The sequence below is a fragment of the Leptonotus elevatus genome, chromosome 5 (assembly GCF_054856555.1).
Source record: "Leptonotus elevatus isolate MCC_2025b chromosome 5, RoL_Lele_1.0, whole genome shotgun sequence".
NCBI lineage: Eukaryota > Metazoa > Chordata > Actinopteri > Syngnathiformes > Syngnathidae > Leptonotus > Leptonotus elevatus.
This window is the reverse complement of record NC_141243.1, coordinates 18,874,501-18,898,289: the sequence shown is the minus strand read 5'-3', so window position 1 is coordinate 18,898,289 and position 23,789 is coordinate 18,874,501. Positions and strand designations below refer to the sequence as shown.

General features: G+C 39.0%; 1 protein-coding gene across 2 annotated transcripts in view; it reads right to left on the bottom strand.

Moving 5' to 3' along the window:
* ncor2 (nuclear receptor corepressor 2) overlaps window positions 1-18,189 on the bottom strand; it is a 75,683-nt gene extending 57,494 nt beyond the window's left edge. For both annotated transcript variants that reach the window (XM_086075594.1, XM_086075595.1), the window contains exon 1: window positions 17,943-18,189. The gene's annotated coding sequence lies outside the window, so the exon portion shown is untranslated. The remainder of the gene's footprint in view (window positions 1-17,942) is intronic.
* Between the last annotated feature and the right edge of the window lie 5,600 nt (window positions 18,190-23,789).

The window sequence follows — 23,789 nt, the reverse complement described above, 5'->3', positions numbered from 1 at the left end:
TGTCACACAATCAATCAATATTTCTATATTATCAATATCAATCAATATTATATTAATATTTATTTGAATTAAGCCTACATCTGAATCTTGCTTTCAGCTTGAAAACTGCGCGAACTACACCATTGAGTGATTAATTACTTAATTGACCAGATTTACCCTACATTATAAATTAAGGGAAATTTGTTGTTTAATGTTATTGTTCAATAAAACTTTGTTATATATTTTTGAGCAAAATTTGATTGTGTGCAAAAGGATTGTCATATTTGAGTAAAAGTAAATGTTTGATACAAGTTTGCATTTTAAACCATGTTTTTTGGTTTTGTGGAGGGCTGTGGGGAAAAAGTCGGCTAACTCGGTTAAGTGAACCACAAAAATTGATTGACACAAAACATTTTTTGGGTGGAAACTATAGGAATGCGACTCGCACGCCAAGACCAGCCAGGCGCCTAAACTACTTTATATTAATTAAGGTTGCTAATATATTCAGGAAAAAGTACTGGCTGATATGAACTAACCAGCATTCGAAACATGCCGACTGCGCAGACATTCCCCGGAATAGGACAAAAACGTACGGCGGTTACAAGAGCTGCAGAGGACAAAAAAAAACCTGAATCAAGAAAGGGGACCAGCACAATGAAAGAGCTTTGACATAAACTCTGAGGCGAATGGGGCCTCCCAGACGAGAGGCTAAACACATGCACTGGCACTGCTACAAACACCCACAGGCAAGCCGCTGGCTCACAGCCAACAGAAGGGATGAACTCAGTCACCTCACTCTCTCACTCTAGCAAGCTTTACTTAGCCACTTTTTAGAGCTCTCCACATAGTGGAGTGGGTTTCGGCCTTCAGTAGTCAATGCCTCATTGCAGCCACTCCCACCTTTCTAATGAAGTGTCAAATGGCTGAGGAAATACTAGCGGGGAGCACAGCTGCAGCGGGAAATAAGCCTTGCTTTCGCTGTTTTCAAATAAGAACGGTGTAGTTTTGGCCTCTTGTTTACACTTTCAAAACTTTCCTAAAAGCCTTTGACTATAAACATGAGGTAGGGAACGTGTTTTCTTTTTCTTTTTACATTTAAACCATCCGTCTCTCTGTGCGGCTTATCCTCAACAAGGGCTATGAAAGGTAGAATTACAGATGAAATGTAAGGCTCGAATTATTTATTAATTTCTTTGAAGGGCATTTTTCTAATCAATGACTTCATTTCAGCAGCAGCTTTGTTCAATACTTTGTTGAATATTAATAAAGAAGATACAAATGTAGTCACATCCAGATTATTTTATTCATCTAAAAAGGGGAAATGTATTTGTCTGTCAACTCATCTGCCATTTGCTAGTGCTGTGGGATTGTAAAACATCACCCTCACAGCCTTCAAAGAGGGTGCTGGCCGCTGAGCTTGCGGCATGGGAATTTCAGCATGCTCCGCTTCCAAGCTGGATGCGTGGTGGCAGTATGGGTTCGGACCCCGAGTGGGTCGAAGGTGGAGGGAACGACACTGGTTACGTATGGAGAGAGGAGCCTCCAACACCATTGTTGCTTCAGTCCAACAAAATTTTAGTGCAAAAGTCAAGTTAGAGTAAAGAAATTAGAGTAGTTTTCTAAAATAGTTAAAAGAAAAAACATGCTTTAAAAATGTTTGAAAGACCTAAATCCATGGTATAGGGGGAAAAAGCAAAGTTTTTAACCTGGATTTAAAAGCTTATACACTCAGGGCTGACACTTGTGTTGGCCATTTGTGTGCAGCATAACAGCTAAACAGCTAAAGGCGTTGTTTAAAGAAGTGTAAACAGCACAAGCACGGACTTTCTGTTGCGCCATGACTGTTTTGATTTTGGATTCCCCACCGTCTTCCTCGCTGCCTTGCTTTCTGATTGGCTGCACGTCACTGTCAACAGGCCGAGTGTTCGTTTGTCCTCGGGGCACACCGCACACGGTGAGAAGTCAATCCAATATGTTGAATATGCCCGAACGGCGCAAACATCCTTCTGAGTGGCCGACATCAGTCTGAACACACCACACACGGCAGGATTATCTTTTAGATATTAGCGCGTCCTTACGATTGTCAGGAGGGGAGATTTGGGGCTAAAATCGGGCTAATTCTCCAGGCGTGTGAACCCGGCTTAAGCAGGCATCCCAGACTACGATTGCAATAGTTTTAGTTTTTTTTCATTACTGTTAAAGTTTTTATTATATTTTTAGTGTTGTTTTTTAAATGTTTTAATTAGTTAAATAGTTTGTTAGTCTTTATTTTTGTGCGCATGTAGGGCTGGCCGATATGGCTGAAAAGTTTATCATGATTACCGAATCAAAACAAGAACAAGTATTAGACGGGTTAAAGAAGCTACAAAACACAGCTATCCAGAGAAAAAAAATGTACTGTTGTGTACATTTAATTGTAATGTCAATGCGTATTTGCGGATACTCGGTGATGCCACAGAGCAGTAGCGTTGATATAGTTACATGATTAAAGTGTACCTCCGGAGTAACATTATGAGGTATATAGCATATATTGTGTAGTTTCATAAATGCCTGGTGTTGCCATTTTTGTGTCTTGTCTTGTATTGTATTTGCCAAAATAATTTGGCTCGTTTATTTTAATACTCATTGGCAGGATGTCACACGCCCATTTAGTTACTATAAGTGAGACGCCAGATTGTTTGCCTGTGGATGTAAGTCTGTCAGTCAGACTCGATTATTTGGGATTTGGGAGTCGGGGGGTGGCGGCTTGTTTGGGGGGGAGTACTGGTGACTGGGTGGGGGGTGTCTGGGGGTTTGGGGGCGGCGGGGGCTGGGCTGTGGTGGGTGGCGGGTGTGGGTAGGGGGCAGGTGTCGTGGGGGTTGTGGGCCGGTGGGGGGCCTGGTGGGCCTGCCGTTCCCTGTTCTGCTGTGTTGGGCTTGGGGCGCGGGCCATGTTGGAGTGGGGGGCGCTCCTGGCTCCTGGGTTTGCTCTCCGGCCGGTGGCCCCCGCGGGGACCGGGGGTTGGGCCCTGGCGCTACCACCGCCTCGGGGGCCATGGGGAGTTGTGCTTGCCCTGTCCTGGTCGGGGTCGACGGCTCGCTTCTTTAGTGGAGGTTTTCATGCATGCCAGATCCACCACATCAGCATCTACCAAAATTCAAACACAATCTACTTCTTCATCTGGTCGCTGAATTGGTGAAAGCTAATGTCTGTGGATCTCACTGCTTCATTTATCCTTCCTTCCTTCCTTTCTTCAGTCTTTTCTTTGGACTCTTAAGGTCTCCCTAATTTGTTGGAATTTAGATGTTTCTGGGGTTGGTGAAAGGATATGGTTTGTAACCCTGTGGGTATATGTGGTGTCTGGTCGGTGCTGGATTTCACTTTTCTTTATTTTCTTTGATCCTTCCTAGGGTCTCCTGACAACTTCACGACTCTAGCGGGATTCCAAAGTATTCGGTTTAGGTGAAGGGTGTGGGATTTTTAATAGGTTTACATATGCACACGCACACACGCACATATTCACGCACACACACAAAAAGAGAGAGAGAGCGAGAGCATCAATGATGACATGTTGAATTGGTAAGATTACCCAATGAACAATCCTGAGCTCTCTCTCTCAAAAAAAAAAAATCCAGACTCGATTATCTATTTATTATTATTTATTGAAACGGACAGGATTTAACCTGACCCGGCTTCTGGCTTTCATATGGCCTGAGAACACTTACATATGCGACAGCACCTCCTCCTGTCTCATCTCGTTCATCAGCAAACTGGCGTTGCCAGTCACGGATTGATGGACCTTCCGTGAGTATTGACTCTGGAGAGTTGCGAGAATGACTCGCATTTGTCAAAAAAATGTGCATTTAATAAAGGATTAGGTTGAGCCGAGACGGCATCCAACGAGGTGACTCTCTTGGAGTGCAATAATTTCAGTTGACCCACTGTCTTAGGTGCATTCATAGCCCATTTGTTTATATTTATAATATTTAATTTTCCCTTTTCAACATGTGTATATCATAACCATATGTTCATACTAGTTACGGTTTTATGTCCAACCTTCTGCTCCCTCTGCAAAGAGGAAGGATATAAAGATCTTGTCATCACAGCTTTGGCACTGGGTCCCAATGTCTGAGGTGCAGACTGCAGAAACAAGGCCAATTTGTCAGCCAGTCTTGGATATGACGTCCCAAGGTTGTATTTGTAACAGTCACTTAATTCATACGTAAGGACATGATCCATACTACTTGAAATGCTCTAAAATAGAAATTATGGACATGTAGTGCAAGGTATATGACAAGAACAACATATAACAGTGCTATGCAAGTTAGAAACGTGTGTCCCCAAAACCACATAAGGAAAAGTTAGCAACTTTTACACCGCACACACTAACACTTGTTATGATCAATCATCAAGTATTTCATTTTGATTCATCACTGACAGTCTACATAATCAAACGTAACACATGACACAGCAACCACATGACCTAATAGATGACTCAACGTCAGTCACGGGATAACAGGAAGAAATAAGCAAAACTAATTTAATTTGAATTTAACAGTTATGGTCAATTAGACGCACATTCAACTAGCACACTTAAACAATTAAGTATTAATGATCCTTTGACGGAAAATTTTCAATATTGCATGTTGCAATGAGTACAAAAGTACATAAAAAAATTTTTTTTAACAAGAACCGTTGTCAGTGATCTGTACATTTGTAATCAGGAAATTATCCACTGTATGATGAATAAAACCTTAATGTGGTGTAACAATAAAAATAGAATCATCTCAACATTCACTGTCATTCTATGGTAATGCTTCCCATGCTAACATAGCCTATGATTGGCTGGCCTGTCACCAGATGTGGTTGTTCAGTTGTGCAGTGTCTGTACAGAACAGCAGTTCAGCTATCGCATTTACTGCCTCTATTTTGGCTGCCAACACCGTGAAATTACATAAGGCTCAACCCTCTCTCTCTCCATGAACCTCAAACGTCAATTCCCTGTAGCCATGAGTGCACAACATGAAAACAAACTACACCAACTATAGTTTAACACATCTTTCACTGCATTGCTTTTATCCAAAATAATTCATCATCAAGGGGCATATTATCAAAAGTAGCAGCAGAGACGTCAAGGTACAGTAGTTGTTATTCTCCTAAATCAAAATCAGGTCAACCCAGGCATTCTGTAGATGGGTGACTACTAAAATAAAATGCAAAAACAACAAAGTTGCCAGGAACTAAAGTGTGAACTGAGCTGCTCCATGTTCACTCACCAACCTCGCGTAAGCACCTGAATCAATAAATCACATAACGGCAATGATACAAATGTTAGATTGACCACAGCATTAAAAAAACATATTCTAATTATCAATTGTCAGTGATAAATTAATGATGCGCATCCCTGCAAGAGACAAAATCCAACTGTAAGAAAAACGTATTTGGGAACCATTTTCTATATTTAACTACAGAATGTAACAATGTAATATCTGCTGCATTTGGACATTCTTGAAATAGTGATGCACAAAACTGCATGCCTCCTTTGACACTTTGAGTCCTTCATGGCATGGTGTGAAAACACGCTGGCGTGTGAGGTCTCAAATTATGAGAGCTTTGCTTGCGTATTGGCATTGTTATGAACGCCCACCTGAAATTCAAGCTTCACATGTCAAGTAGCAGGAAATAAAACTGAGGGGTGCACTTGTTTTCTGGGCTGACCTAGTTCCTCTTCATGCCACTTAATTATTCAGGAGCTATGAAATGTTCTTGTGTGTGGAAGCATGCAACCTGAGTGGCTCTGTTTGCCCCTCCTGACAGAATCCTCACGGTTATTCTATTCAAGCGTTAGAGGCGTCTAGTGTGCAGGGTTTGAAGGGCTGGATTTACACTGCAGGTCCATTTTCCAAGTACCCAATTCAGATTTACTGTCTGTCAGTCTATCAGTAACTGCAACCTTTTTGTCAAGCTGTGGTGTGCGTGCAAGTACATGCGCTCGAATAAACTTAATTTTTTTTCAGATTTATTTTAGTCTGAGCTGAAGTTTAGGCTGTGCTCAAAGCCGGACTATTGTTGTTGTTTTTTTCCAATTTCCATCCCAATCTTGTTGTACGCTAAAACTAAATGTCCGAGGGTATGAGCATGACATCACCCTCCACCACGCCACCCTCTCCTATAATGGGTGACTACCGATACCAGGTATCGGTATCGGTGCCAATACTAGTCTTAAGGTATCAGTACTCACGGCGGTGACCGATACCATTATTGGCCGCTCTCCTGCTGCCGTTTTACCATCAGGGACAAGAAATTAGAGATTATATGAATACAAAGTTGCCATTAACTTCATGCAGTTTTAAAGAAAAATAATATATTGGGATGTATAGGTCTTTCAAAACATCTGTCATTTATGGGTGGGAAATTTTATTTACTAGTGGTATCGGTATTTGGTATCAGTAGCGGTGGCTACTCAAGAATTGCGTATCGGTCGGGAAAAAAGTGATATCGAACATCCTGACCATGTGCCATGACGTGCATGTACTATAATTTCAACTGACTCGCTTAGATTTTTTTACAGGAAACATATAATAATTCCATGTTTCAATAATAAGAATAATAGTTCCAATAAGAATATGACTATTATCATGTTAAAGCATTCATTCATTTTCAGTCAATGGCATGCAAATAAGGTGGAGGTGGCCACCTCTAAATTTTGTACACAGGAAAAACCCTGGGCACTGTCGGAGTAAAAAAGTTCAAAAGTCAGGGCTCTTTGTACTCATAACCCCCCCCCCCCAAAAAAACAAATTATTGAACCTTGTCAATCTGGACCCCATCAATCTTTATTTGTATTTGGAAGTTTGTTCTGCAATTCCCAAACAACACAAATGTTGTTTTATGTAAATTTTATGATAGTTTGTTTCTGTCAAACCAGATTTTCATTTTTTTCCATTCCTTTTGTGATTTCATTCAATAACTAATTTAAATGTTCCCCAGAACAAAAAATATTGGTGTCATCCGCAAACAAGACCAAGTTTCAGAACATCCAAAACCTTACAAATGTCAGTGATATATAAAATAAACAATTTGGGGCCCAAAACAGACCTTTGGGTCAAACCATATACAATATCAAAGTAGGATGAAGATAGATCACTGAGCTTCACATACTGTCTTTTATGTAAATAGCTCTTAATCCAGTCTGACACAATGCCTCTAATGCCATATTGTTCCAATTTTGTAATTAATATATCATGTTTAATTGTGTCAAAAGCTTTCTTGATATCAATAAATATTCCAATAACATACTTTCGCTGATCAATAGCATTTATTGTTTCTTCAATCGCTTCTGTTATTGCCAGTGAAGTTGATCTGCCCGCTCTGAAACCATACTGGCTGTCAGAGAGTAATTTGTGCTTTTCTATAAATGCATCCAAACGATTATTAAAGTTGTTTTTTTATAGCATTTTTGAAAGTTGGGGAAGTAAGGAAATAGGTCTGTAATTAGTGAGGTGATGTTTGTTCCCAGTTTTGTATAGTGGAACGACTTTGGCACTTGGTTAAAGGTCCCATAGTATGAAAATGCACTTTAGTGTTTTTTTTTAATCAATAATATGCATCTCTGGCCTGTCTACAATCCAACCAGGTATTAAAAAAGTCAGTCCGAGACTTCTTCAGCTTTCTCCTCCTTTCTAAAATGTGTGTTTCAAACGGGCAGATTAAACTTCCGTGAGTTAGTGATGTCAAAAAGACACGGAAGTGAACTCGACCCAGCCCCCTCGGGTTAGTGGCACCACCTCTGGTAAAGGTTTGTCACGCCCACTGAAATTCGAGAAGCTGGCTGCTCCTGGCTGCTCCTTTTTTTTCCCCTTCCACTCTGTGGAGAGGGGAAATGATCAAGAAAAAGTGATTGCTTCCTTTGTCCCAAGTCTTTGGGTAGACAGTGGATTAATTTTATTTTTGAAGGACGTGTACCGGCATCATTTCTCAAAGGACTGTTTTGTTAGTGAAAGCCTGTTCAGAGCTGGATTTGTAAAACATTTTGCAACACGTTTAAACAAAATGGATCGGTCCCAACAGTGTGACACGACTGCAAACGGGGAAGATGTAAGTTTAACATTTTCTACTTAGCCTTCCTTCCTATCCTTTCTAATACGAGATGTGCACCTTCTACCATATTACTGTAGTATTTTTAGTGCCTGAAGTGGGAGCTACATTTGCCGTGTGGAGGTTGTTTGGTTACAAGAGGTCAGATATGATAAAGCAGATGGTGGTTGGATAATATGAAGCAGTTGCGTATTGTTTTGTCAAGATACAATCCGCGGTGGTTAATTTGCCGTAACTGGCAACTCGCCACCTAGTTGACATGACTTTGTGATGCTAACCGGCCGCTAAGTGGTCTTGAAGAAACTGCTTGCACGTTGCGACCGCGCAGTGGCCTAAATATGCACATGTGTGTTATTCATAACCGCTTGCAAATGTCTACAAGCATTCACGGCAAATCGGATACATTCACGGAAAAATAACGTTCGCGGGAGATTTGTCGGTTACGGCAAAATAACCATTGCCTGAACAATCGCAAACTAACGCTACAGCATAGTCTCTGTAGTAACGTTGTGCTACTTTTTCTTATGGTAAAACGTTATGCCACTTTTCCACATATTAAAATAGTTCTCAATGTGTAAAATACATGTCTGTAATTTTCTTTTTTTCTGCTCCCATAGTCAGTTGTTTCCATTCACAAAATTAGCACATAGCTACCATGACCGAAATCACTGCCCCTTTGAGAGAGAAGGGTATGGCCTAGGCGTGGCCTGGTGCAGCTATTTACATAAAAGTGTCACACCCCTAAAACTGGCTGTTTTGAACAGAGCGTTTTTGGCTAATTTAGGGACAGCAAAAATATTAGATCCAAAGTTAATGCATGTCACATACATGTCTTTTACACATTTGAGAACTATTTTAGTATGTTAAAAAGTTTAATAATATGAGACCTTTAAGTCCTTTGTCCAGTAACCAAGAGACCGCGTGTTCGAATCCCACCTCTGACTGTACATAGCAAATGTATCCATGGCAATTATGCTTACATGCTAACCAACTGACTATCATATCAGGAAATGCATTATAATTTCATTGAAAAAGACAAGTTAGACTAGCGGTTTGAGTCTTTGTATGCCACACAGAAAGATGTGGGTTCGATCCCAGACAGAAACCATTCTTGTAGAAATGCAATATTGAATACTAATTACTGTCAAATGACTTCACATCTATTACTTTTGATGTCATTATTAAGTTTTGTTTCTAAATCATCTATTCTATATTCAAAATTCTAATTCAATGCAAGCTTTCAGTAAATACTGACATATTCACATACAATGTCACAGATAATTCTATTGCTAAAGTGGTTGAGTGGTTAAGAGAAAGGGCTGGTGATCAGTGTTCCTGGGTTCGAATCCACCTTCAACCAATCACGCATGCACTATTGAATACAAATCTTTTTATTTCACAAATAATACTTTGTAATTTTTAGGGGTGCACTGATCACAATTTTCTGGCCGATCACCGATCATTTAAAAGTCCTAACCTGCCAATTCTGATTTTTGCCGATACGGATTTTTTACAAGCAACATATACCTTCAGTGTTCCAATCTTGTTTTATTGGAAAACATTGAACAATATTGGTGAAATAATACAAATGGGTTGTTTTAACAGGACATGAAGTAGTTCTCTCAAATAAAAATGAAAATCCTATTAGTCATCTCAGCAGAACAGGACAGTGGCTGACTTTTTCAGACCTCTAAGGAGGGAGATGAAATTGGTGCATAAGATCAGTTTATTTTTAAGGGATCGGCCGATCACCGATCTTCCAAAATTAAGGAAATTGGGGCCGATCGGCACCCTTAGTAATTTTCACTTAATTTATCTTCCAATTTCCTTCATAAGAATTAGGCTTAGCATTCAGCTATTAGCAGCTTTCAGAATTCCCATGCAATTTCTCCAGAAATTGCACTTAGTCTAGTTCCTGTTAATATTCCTTCTAACTCAAAGTCCATCCCTTTTTGCATAGTAATCCAAGTTCCTGATATTACAATAATACTGAATGGTTGTGTGAATGTCTGTAAATATTCCTTAATGTGATTGAAATTGGCATAGAGACTTCTACTGTTGAAATGGATAATATATAGTTTGATGTAATGCTCTGATGAAACTTTTTGTCACTGCAGTAAATGCAATCATTGTTAATACTGCAACAAAAGTTATTATCTTGGTCTATGTTTCCTGTGAGTTGTCTTGAGCAGTTCAAAAGTCCTCATTTCTCTTGGTTTGTGATCGTCAACTGTATGCGTCAAGTTCAGAGCACTCCTTAATTAGGAGAACTTGCTCAGGGGTTCCATTAAATTTAATGAACACCCTGCAAATGGATGTCCACGTAGCTTGGATCTTGTTTTGTTTCCGTAGTTGTCGAGCCTGTCTTGCTATGTCAGAGTTTTTCTTTGTCAGATGTTCATTTATGCACACATTTGTCCCCCCTTGAGTAACGCAGTTTTTTGTTTTCTGTTCATAAATCTTCGTATTACAGCTGGTTGTAGGCTGTTATCCTGACGGGGCATAGTGTGGCAAGCTTCTATGTCTTTACTATCCGAGGAAATACCTTTACTGTTCATATACCGGACAACTTGTTGCTCCACCGTATCAAACTCCTCCTCGCTTAACTCCCCACCTGTCGAGACTGCCTTGGCATAGGTATGCGGTTTAACATCCAGTCCAGTTATAATGAGATCATTTAGTCGTGTGTATTGCTCCAAGTCCGCCAAGCAATTTTCTAGAGCAATTATTTTCTTACCTTTCTCTCCGTTTTGTTTCCTCAATTCTTTCACTTCAAGTGCAAGGTTCATGATGGTTGTTTGTTGTGTTGAAATTTTCTGCATTTCTGTTGTCAAGGCATTCACAGATTTGTTATCTCCTCCAGATCGTTCTCAGCAATTGCATTAGCTTTCTTCGGCCCCATACTGCAGGGTGTTGCTGCTAAGTTCGTCTTAATTAGCTAGTCGGCCAACTTGTCAGCGGGCTCAATGCTGTTCATCCTCGGGCTGCACCTTGCTGTGCCAAAGGATTCCACGATGCATACGAGGCAGTCGGCATCGTGAGCAGCGTCCGTCCGTGCGCCGCTCGTGGCCGACTGCAACCCGCAGTTGAGAATCCCGACACGGATCTCCAGGGGAGAATCCGGAAGACCGGCGTGGCAGCGAGCGTTGGTGTGGCAGCGTGCACATTTTAATAAAAGTTGATCCAAAATTGAGCCATGATGCGCATTTCTTTTACCCCCCTCTATTAAGTACTGTATGCCAAAAATAGCATGTTTGAGATACATGTTGAATTAAAAATATTTACGACCCTTAATTTTACATAATGATACAAACCATTAACGTGAAGAGATGCAATTTTATGCTCTGATGTGAATTTTGGCCCATATTATGCAGCCCTACATGACGCATATCTGAATAGGGCCACTTAAAAACAAGAAAATCTGAACTTGAACCACACAGTATAAAACCAGCTCCATTCAGACACATCTTGATTTGAGATGCAGGATTAAATGATGGATTCCCCCTCAAATTAAGCCTTAGCATGTCAAGACAGGCATAAACTGGTTCAGCACAAGCACCATAACCAGCAATCACAATGTACTTCACTCTCATTCTTTTCACTCTTACATGACGTAATGACATCATGTTTTCCAAAGCAAGGTCACCGCCCCTTAAGTGTATGTCATGGACTGCCCTTAAACACATGCCTTGCACAATGCACAGTAAGACAAACAACCCATGCTGTACTAACACGTATTCCAAGCAGAGAAGTCCGGCTAATCAAATGAGATAAATATATCACAACTGCTACCCACAACTGCAACCTGAACACAAATGAGAGTAATGTCTTATAACATGCTGTCATTGGTGTTGCGCAACAGAGTCAAGTGAATCACTTACCACAGAGCCATTTCTAATCCCTGCTAATGCGCTGTCTGCCTCTCCTAAAAAGGGGTGACTGGTTTTAACTGCAACTGAAATTCACAGGCAAGAACATCACAATAGAAAGCTTTGTGTGAAAGATAAACAAACGAAATACCACTGTAATCTGGGCCTCACGTAACACTTTAATCATGCTGAAATCTTGCAACTCCCTTTGCTTTTACAAGTTGACTATTTTTAGTTGATTGTTTACAATGAAAATATGAGATTTGCTTATAGCATTGTACTGTTTATGTATATGTGTCAAGTAATCCACCTGCGGTCACCAGGTAGCTCCCAAGGACCACATGAGTTGCCTGCAGGCTTGTTCTAAAATGATCTCACCAATATTTGTGATAAGACATTGTGATTCTCTAGTAATGTTATAAATGTGATCATTTGAAAATGTTAAATCTTGCAGAGATTTATAAAACATAAGATGAATTTTGGTATTTATGTTTCCTACCTTGTTAAATTATTCATTATTATTGTTTATTATGATTAATACCATTTAATTAAAGGTAATTTGTCGAGGTGGGCATGTCAGTAAATTTTGTCAGTCCATCATTCGTCAGTGGCCGGGCCACCCGTCCGTCATCGTCAGCCCGTTATTACTTCAAACCAAACTGTAATCGTAATTCCGTCATCATTATACGTGTTTATTTTAACAACGCTTCTGTCGTAGCTAAATTATAGTTTGTCACTGCTAAAATTATAGTTTGTCAGCACTATTTTAGGACCAACAGATCTTTTTCTCCTTCTCCTACTAGTATGTACGCCACACGCATACGCAACACAAGCAGTGTATCTACTAAAGAACCACAACACGTATCGTGAAAACTAAAACAAAGCTATTCCATAGTAAATGCAACCAATATTTACAATTATCAAAACTCAAACATTCAATAAATAAACAAAATATAACACGTGTGCCTTGTAACCTATAATAAAAGTCCATCACACGGCATTAACGCTGCCGTCTTGCTCGCAGCATACGTGTCTTAACAGGAAGTAATTGTGGACACAAACCAGAAATAATTGTTTATAAAATACTTGACACGGTTAGCAAGGATTACATTGAGACAAAAAACCCACTTCCTCAGTACTCACGGAATTCCCACCTCTGGTAATTTGTGCAAATTTGGTATATCAAAAGAACTTGTCAAACTTGTAAGCCTCCACATTAATCAGTACCAAAGAAGTAGCTCTCAGTTTCAAAGAGTTTGGTGACCACACCCAGGGACTTTTTTTTTTTTAAATTATCATTAAATAGGTTCTGATCAAGGACAAAACCATATTCTTTCCCATAAAAGAGGAAGAAACGTGAGTGACATTTGGGAACATATCAAATTAATTATAACTAAATGATATCAAAATAACTCATATCAAATATATTAAATATATTAAAGTGTGTAAGCCACTCTGGTAAGTTGGTAACCATTTTCAAATCAAAGACCTGGCCAGTGGGGGGGAAGAAGGAGATTCAAGAATGATCAATTCATCACTTTGCACCAACCCTAGAGACTGACAAAGCTTACAACTCCAAGACTACGTAGTATTCACTTACATGAGTAAATAACTAATTCAAGATGAGTCATTCTCTTCGAACCGACCATTCAAATGCCTTGAAGCAAAACGCATGTTTGAAATGTCGGAAAAAAGAAGCCTAACAGAACACAAGTTTACAAAAGCCAATATGCTCACTTTGCTGAGCTGTCATGGAAATGTGAGAACAGATGTCTTCTAAATGAACGTCAGTGAGATTGTTCTTCCACTGGTTAATCCTTGAAAATAAGTAAAGTGCTAAAGCCGTGCCAGATCACAGCCAAATAATGTGAAATGGGAATATATCCAGTTAAATGGAACTTTGACTGTGGGTAACTCATAAAATGTTACCACACGGAAGTTAGCAGAAATCCACTCGAAGTGTCAGACAGCTGCGCTTTCTCAATCAGTAAGAAGGAAGATGGCTTGGAAGGAGGCCGTGCTCATGGGAGGCTGTGTCATGGTCACGGGCAGCCTCATATTTCCTTCCTTAGTTTCTGCATTTTTACTAGAGGGAAAATACTGTGCCCAGTGGCATACAAATGTTGGGCCATTTCCCTATCATAATAATTCACACTCAGGATGACTTATTCTGATGAATGAATGGCAACAGTTGGACACACAGGCTGATTGTACTTTTTGCCATCCCATGGAAGAACTTTTGATTTTTCTGCCTGTCACTATACAGAGCCGGCATATATAAAAATATATTATTTCTGATGACTGAAATCAAAACCTTTTAAAAATATCATATTACTACACACTCAATATAGTGATGATAATAATACATAACACCTGCATACAGTGTTAACATTATTGCTAGTTGGACAGGTGCACGAGCAAAAGATTGCTGCTTTGGTCCGGTGGCTGTACGGTGGGCTAGCACTGCTAGTAATTGCTAATGTTACATGGGCAGGGTGTGCAAACTCCGCTCACATTTTCAAGCTTTTCACATCATCACTTGGGTAGAATTTCTTCAAATTATTCAACAGGATAGTTGTGTTTCCATTTTTGTGGACATACCTTGCACAACCGCTTCATTTACTCCATGCCGCTTTGAACACACTGCCACACAAGCGATGGTGAGGAACTCCTCTTGTCAAAATATCTTGATCATATAGTAACCCATTACCCATCCCTGCATATATTGCTCTTTGGATTGTAATCAACGTGGTGGGATTTTTTGGTAGGACTGACGTGTATGCTCCACAAAAATAAATAAATAAATAGATACATACATTTAAAAAATATTGATTTATGTCTTAAAAAAATACATTTTGTAATTTAATTATGTATCTATTTACTGTACTAATAAATAAATTAATACATTTAAATATACATTGATTAATTTATTTCTGTATTTAGAAAATACATTTATAAATGTATATAATGTAATGTATTTATGTATTTAAATAAATAAATACATTTTAAAAATACATTGATTTATTGATTTATTTAATTAATTAATTATTAGTTTAAGGGTGGGATCACTATGATAGCTGATAGTCGTTCCAGTTTCATAACTATACTGTGTTTCATGATATAAGCAGAAATTGAACTAGCAGCCTAACAGTCTCCCAGAGGCACCATACTGAGCAGGGGATTATCACCTCCTTTATGAAGGTGGGGCGGGCACCTCACTCATGTTTAACTCTCCTTAACCCAAACAGTTGTCATGTCTCTTATCTTTCATAGTGAATAATCAAGCGAGTCATTTGAACAAAGCTAGGTGCATTAAATATCAATCTACATATAGCATAGTCATTTAACCTGGTGACTAACCACAATATTTAATGTTTTTTGGAAAGATCATTAGCTTCAACCGCAGTGGTCGCTATTCTTCCTGGGTTACCAGTTAAAAATCAAAATTAATGCAAACATTACCATAAAAGCAACATAACATTAAAGACATTCACAACAAACCACATTAAATAGCAAATTATTTAAACTTCATTATTTGGTAAGTGAAATTATTTTTCAATTCTCAACAGTTTTGAACATTTGCATTGAAATGTAGAATAAAATATCTTAGATATAAAAAAAAAAATTAGGAAAAAAACTAGCTATGTTTAAAAAAAAAGCACTTATATTAACACAATACATACACCACATGCTATCAGTAGTGGTAGAGTAAAATTAGAAGAATCACAATATCCTTCTCCACAAGGTTGTTCAAAGCCGGAATTACTTTTTTTAGACAATTTGTACTGTCTATCTTTTCTGCAGTTAGGTTAAAAGTGAAAGAATGATTACAAGAAGTATTTGTTCACAGTGTTGTTATTAGAGGTATTAAAAAAATCGATTCGTCAATATATCGCAATATTACAGTGCGCAAGATTCAATATGCGGCTGAATCAATGTTTAAACATAAATTTTTGATGGAAATATTCAACAAAACGTCTTACTGAATTAAGGTTAGGGTTTACACTTTAAGCATGGAAGAATGTTATATTAATGGAACATTTAGCTTTAATGTTTTATTTCAGTGCTGTTTAAATATGAAACAGACTGCAACCTGTTTGTTAAATACAGTGCTCACAGTTATAAGCATGAAATACATTTTCATACAAATCTTACAGTGTACATTTAAGTTTACTGATTAGTATTTTTAAATTTTGAATTAAAAAAATCTCAATAATCTATTTTTAGATTTGTATTGGGATTAATCGGCATTGAATCGAATCGTGACCTATGAATTGTGATACGGATCGAATTGCCAGGTACTACGCAATTCACAACCCTAGTTGTTATCATCATTGTTGACTGTGTTTTTTTTTAATCCAAATACATTTTAGCCATCAGAAATATATCAAATCCCAATGACTGGCAAAAGATACAATCAGCCTGTATCCTACTGTTGACATTCATCCAACAGAATAAGCCATGGCTCCATGCAAATGTATTAGCATGTATTAGTACATTAAATGAAAATTTCATACAGTATATGGTGTATATTGAGGCTCAAAAACACATGTTGACTATTGAGAAATTTCACATTCAATTACATTAATATATGAATATTAGCCTGTATTAATTCATCATCTGCAATATGTATACATTTACCTTTTTGTGCATATTGATTAAATGATCAAATGTCCAAGTGTGTTGAAGAGTGAGGTTTCATATGAATTCATGTTTTTGGTATATGATACAAGAATTTAATTCCATTGCATATACAGTACGTTACAATGACAATGCTGCCATCTGAATGTTTACTCTTTTGCAAATCAACCCTTTAGCATAAACGCAATCATGAGACTTTTTGTATTCTGTCTAAAGTCTGTCATTCCTTTACCATTAATTACTGCCTTGTTACACTGAGAAAACTGAACTCATCTTCAGAAGTTCAAGCATCACTGATTGTTACCAATTCTGAGTTAATCTCTTCTATCATCCCATGTATTTCAAATTGTTTCGAACACAACCTAAAAAATAATAGTCATTAATTTAGTTTTCAACTGTTTGGCACACCTGATTAGGTCAATTCATTGGAAGCACACAGTCTTCGGAAAAGAGTACAGCTTCATTATACAGATCATAAGGAGATAACGGTTAAACGATAGGGGAACCCATAAATGTGAACCCATAAAAGTCTGACAGCATCACGTTCAAACCACATGTAGCAGGCCAGGAATCGACTAAACAACAATAATTACGTCACACAAAAGGAAAACTTAACAACCCCTGAGTAATAATCAAGCCCAAATGTTACGTAAATAACATGAATGCTGCTATTACACTGTAACATCTCATTTATTAGTGTCTCGAACTGAACATTCGACACACCGCATATTGGTTTATTTCTAACTACAATCATCCAACGGGATGTTATCACCAACACATAACACAGAAAGTGACTGTATGTATTGCAAAGCAGTGTTTACACACGCAAATCGGGCGCTTTGTGAATACAGTAGTTTTGAGCAGGCTAGCAAAGTTACACAAACGACACAATTATACAAACGCTTAATAAAGGGTGGACATAGTTTAAAATGTGCCTATCCTTGAAGTTTAGTATATGGTGCCATGATTTTAAATCGAGCACTCGCTTATAGGACGTATTTAGCGGTGTAAAATTGACGTAAAGCAGCCACTCCGCAGCTCTGACAGCTAGCTTGGTCCGCTAGCGCCTTTAGCCACTAGCAAGCTTAGCCTAGCCATGTAGCACGTGTTTGTGAATTATAAAATAATTCACTTGATCTGACAATCACCAGCGAACCGAGAACGCCGCAGTGACGTTAGAAAGTTGATCGCCGTGACGCCTCCTCGCCCTTAATCGTTTCCTAAAACGAGGAGCTGCAATGTTTACGTAGCGTGGAAAAGGTCAATACTGCTATATAGGTTTCTCCTCCAAAGAATAGCTCGAATATGCGGTCCAACAACACAAGAGACAGACCACCCCCAAACCCACGGACGGAGAGCAATGGAGGCTAACTAACCTTAGCGGCGGAGTAAACGGGGACCATTCAATGGCGTTGTTGTACAGTCAGCGAACGTCCCGATTTTAGAGAGCTTCTCGCTTCAATGGCGCACGTCCGCCGTGAATTACTCCACACCGAATAGTAGTTTTCCTTGTCATTTGTTCCGCTGAAGGTTGAGCTATGTCGTGCCTGGTCCTGCACAATGCGCTGATCTGCTGCTCCCTGCGGCCGACACACCACGGAGGGACTGAACCGCCTCCCTCCCTCCCTCTCCCTTCTCCCTTCTCCCTTCTCCCTCTCCCTTCTCCCTCTCTCACCATTTCCCTGGCTCGCTCTCTCATTAAACCCGCATGCTCTCTCTTCCCTCCTCTGGACACATCCGAGCAAAATGTGATAACGAGTGATGATGTCCTCATGTCACTCGTCATCAGAGTCCCATTTACATGTATGGTCCCATTTTTATAGATGCCCTTTATGTATATTCAGACAGTCACACATTCACGCCTATGCTCTTCTTTTGCCCTTCCATTTGAGGTACTGTAAAGCTGTGCATTCACCTGTTGCCATTCATACTGTACAACAGAATCACTCATGGACTCTTGCGAGTATATCAGCTTTGTGCTCAATTGTGCTTAATTAAACTGGCTCATATTTCACAGTCCATTTGTGAGAAAGTCAATTTGTGAGTAAATCAAGATGACAGAATCTTTGTTTCAGCATTACTTACGGGGACATTTTGTGTGTGTGTTGTCGTGCGATTTTTCTTATGTCAAATGGGTGTTTGGCTCTATAAAGTTTTTTTTCTACTTCTTTTTTTTTAATCCAAGTAAGGCAATTGGAACACTCTTTTGTGATCTCAGCCTGGCTGCAGACATGGAAATACAACAACATAATACATACAGAACATATATACATAAGTTGGGATGCATAGATGGATGCATGGATAGATAGATAGATAGATAGATAGATAGATAGATAGATAGATAGATAGATAGATAGATAGATAGATAGATAGATAGATAGATAGATAGATAGATAGATAGATAGATAGATAGATAGATAGATAGATAGATAGATAGATAGATAGATAGATAGATAGATAGACAGACAGACAGACACAACCTACTCTTACGGTAGAAACATTTCTTGGCCATAAATATAGCAATCAAATATGAAAATAAAAAATAAACCAGGAAGTATAGCGGTCACTGAGCGTGCCTTCTTGTGTCACATGATGAGCAGCTTTTTTAGTGCATCAAAAAACGAGTTTATTGCACACTGTTCATAACCTCAAAAGATCATAATTACAGACAGTAAACATTTGTATGAAAGCATGTGTTATATATTCAAAGACATGAATATAAACAACAAAAACAGTAAGGCTGGCCGTAACTGAGCACCCCTCCGAATCCCTATTTCCACTGCCACTTCTAACTTTAAAACCTTGTAAAATAGTCAAAAACGGGACTCCCTATTGGTTTCACTTTTTTCTCACATCACACAGCCAAATACTCCAAATATTTTTTTTTAATTAATTAACTCCAGTACAAAACAACCTGTATAGAATGACAAACATTCAATTGGAGTGGGTGAAAAGTTCACAGAGAAAATGTGTGCTTGCGGTAAGATCAATAAAATAGTTTTACATCATTTGCTCTGACAATCAGTGACCCAATCTGTGGTCCACCCCCCGTGTATTTACTCTCACAACAGATTGGACGTGAGGTTCCAAATGGGGTTCAAAACAAGCGCTTATAGGCCAGGGAGCATACATCTGTGCTGCTTGATGCCCACTGAGAAGTACAAGCTGTGACTACAGCGACTTAACATTGAAGGATGTATTTTGGAGATCAGAGCGCCACACGCTGTGTGTATAGTTGATGAGTGTGCTCAAGCTGATGTCCTACTAAATGGTGTGGAACCTCTCTGTGTCACAAAACGACACACAGACTGCAGGTACTGGCATCGAAAAAAAAAATATGCTAAATGAGTTGGGCTGAATGAAAATGGCATTTTCTCGTGTTTATAACGTTGGCCAACTGGCTGTGCAATGAAACTGTGACACAATTCCAACAGGCTATATATCTTGGGCTAAATTTCGGAGCGGCAGACCTCACTGTGATGTCAGGGATTGTTTTTCTACCCTGTGTTTTTCTTTCTGCTCTGCGGTTTGGGAGACCCCCTCTAACCATCAGTGCATCCCTCTCTCCCTCTCTTCATCCTGCCGTCGCAGAGCGGCAAAGACAACAGCTCATTTCGCTTGGGCCTCGCCGTCTCGAGCGTATGTCAGAATAATCTATCCCACATTGCTGCAATGCAATTTGTCAACTGGCTGATAAGACACAAATGTTTCTCACTCCATTTCACTGGAGTCTCGTGTTCGAAACAAAAAGGCGCCTCTGAGCGTTCTACAGCAGCATCCAAGCAGTCAACAGAGATTTCAAAGGCCGTCGGTTGATATGTGTATCGCGCACGCTCATTATAGTTCTGACACGGGAGGGGAAACAGGCTGGAGGGAACATCCTAATCAAAACAGAAATCTTAAAAAGGTTTCACAGATTAACGGAGCCGATATAAGTGATTGGCTTCGATTACAAAAGGAACAGTGCCAGATTCCTTAGCATCTTTGCCATACACGTGACTGGTGAGAAGCAAATTGTACATTAAATCGGATTTACAGTAAGATTCGCGAAAGCACTAATTTATCCCATATACCAGTTGGGTGTTTATATGAAAGTCATAGAGCCTGACTCGAACAATGTGTAATTTATAATAGTGGTTTAATTACCTGCCAAGTTCTTTCTCTGACCCTGCTCTATACTATTATTCACTCGACCGACACTGGCATTTATTACTGTCAAAAGCAGGCTTGAGTCAAGTGACCCGGGAAGATTAGTTTACATATCAGATGCAGCGCAAGTAATATGAAATGGGTCAAGGTTTCCTGCGTAAAGTCAGGGCCACGATGTCGTCGCAAGCACTGGACGTCATCTCAATGCCACCTTACCTCCACAAAGACAGCTCTGAGAGCAGCGAATGCAGCATCTCACTGAAAAGTCGAACAACTGCCTGCATTGTTGGAATTCCGGCTTAACTTCCTGAGTCTGTCTGCACCTGGCCAGCTGCCAGCGTGTGCTTTTCCGTCACCCCCCCCCCCTTCCTTTTATTAGAATCACATGTAGACTATCTTTTGCTGCTGAGACACTAAGAACATAATCCTGTACATAGGAGAATTATGTTTTTAATCATGTACTAATCCAATATTTATTCATCAGTGATAACTGTTGGAGTCTTTTTTTTAATTTAGATGTAATGGGATGGTGTAAATCATTTCAAATAATTTCCATTGTCATTGACTATGCAGTGTAATCACTGATCATATCGTAAGTGTGAGAATTTAAAGAGACGGGGATTCAGGCGAATGCTGTTGTATGTCAAAAATATTTTTCGCTTTTCTTTTTTTTATTCCATAAAAAAAAAAATCAAATTTCACAGAATCATTGGACAGTTGAAATCCCAAAAGGACAAACTGCTTGTTTGAAACGTGTGCAGGCATCTATTAGTATAAATATAATATAATATATTTTTGTAGAATTCTGTTCATGAATAGTTTCATGCACAAACAATGATGACTGCCCATTTGGAACCCATAGGCATGTTTTAAATGTTATATAAAATAAATACCTGTGTTCAAAAACTTGCACTTTGAGACCAATTTGCATTTTGGGCACAGGAACAACCTCTGACATATGATTTAGGCGGAGTTTGCAAAAAAAAAAAAAAAAGAAGAAAATAAATCACTTTTTATTTGTTGACAAAATTGTCAGTATGACCTAACAACAGTACATAAGAAAAATGATAAGCAAAAAAAAAAATCAGCCCTCAAGACAAAACAGTGGAAACAGAGACTATGTTTGAAATAACAATAACCCTTTCAAAATCCGAATATTGGCAATATTCGGGTTTTGAAAGCCAATGTAAACCCAAATAAGACCCTTGGTTTGCGCCTTTTGTATAATAATTCGAATATTTGATCCCAGCCTTTGAACAGAACTTTGTTTTGTGTTCTGCGCATGCTCAATTTGCAAGGAATCTTGGTGTTCAGGAAGTAAATGTAAGCGGTGGCCATCTTGTGTTGCCATTCGCTAAGCAAGCCTAACTTGAAGACATCGAATTCTCCGCGGCATTTTTACGTTATTTTCTGTCTCTGTGTGTCTCAGTGAAAATGCCACAGTGTCAATAGACAGATAATAAGCAGAAATAAGAAGAGATAACAAAAAAATGGGAAAACTTTAGGAAGTTAAAGCAGAAATGATGTCTATTTGTGTACTGACGTTAGATTGGGATATCTATATGGGAGCAACTAAACGAGTTATCCAGAATGTTTCAGAAACTGTAATTTTTACCTTAACCTGAATATTGACCGCACGTAACCGAAGTCATAGAGAAGGAGCTGCCTTTCAGATGTGGACGGGGTCACATGCAACTATGAGGATTCAGAAGTGACATGGAATTAGCTAAATTTGTGCTTGACAGGTAAATGTATCAAATCTCTTTGATTCTGATTTGATTGTACATTTCTAAAAATAAACACCAAACCGATAACCTTTACTGTTATAGTAAAAACTTTAGTAAAATGTCTTGGCTACAAAATGAACTGTTTGCGACCATTAAAATTGTTTGCGAACGTCTGGCGAATGTCCACGCGACCGTTTGCAACCTGGAATGGTGAACCCTGACGAAAAATCTACATTTGCTACCTTCGCAAATACTCGCCGCTCAGTGAGATTTGAAATTTGAGCAAGAATATCAGAGGACAGAAAAGTAATTACTGCAATAATGCTGTGGCCCTAAAGTAGCACGAACATTTTTTACTCGCTCAACAATTCACATGCATTTTCTATAGAAAGTATTAATTCAGGTTACAAAATATGAAGCAATATTCAGGTAATATAGAGCACAGTGATTTTGTATGTTAAAATATTCCAGCCACCATGGTGTTCTCAAATCATTCCCAGATTCGCTGTCAGTGCCTGCCGTGGGTATAACAGACACGTTCACAAAATCCAAGCGAGCCCCTGCGACGAAACTGGCAGCATCAAAGTGCGCAGTCGACCATCTGTTAGCTTGCATGGTCCATGGACCTTGTTTGGACGTGTTTCAGCGAGATTGTCCTGACATCCATGTTCGTCACTGGGTGAACACACACACACGAACAGAACACAGTGCTGCCTTTTTTCTTTTGTAATGGAGAAAACATGCCTGGAGAGTATGATTCACTGCCTGTCGGCTCTGTGCCCTGAAAAAATAAGATTGAGAGACACGATAAGGCTTATTTTGCTGGATCTATCAACACAACTCGTGCAAGTGAGACTTTTCAGAATAACACCAATATTTACCGTCCTAGGTGTCATTTGACTGTTTCTCACTGATGCCATGTGATACTTATTTACGATAATGTATTATGGCCACGTATAAATATATATTTTTTAGAGTGTGGGAACAATATTCAGAGAAAAAAACACATTTGCGACTTCATAAAGTGGCAGATTTGCGAGAAAAAAACTTGAACATTTACCAGACATAGTGTAGCTATAGTCTAATCTCGAATGTAAGGATTCGTTGGTGGTCAATAGGACACTGTTTATAAAATGAAAAGGCAGAATGGAGACGGATTAATTCTTAATTTAAACTTTACTCGTCATACATGGCAGCCAGAGCGACAACACTTCCTGATCCCCTATCAGCTGACTAAACACTAACCTATCAAAAGCTAGCATACTTTAGGTAAATGCAAGTGAATGACTGCGAGCAGCAGATTCGATACCTCAACTTAGTTAATTGTACAAAAAAAAAATACCAAAC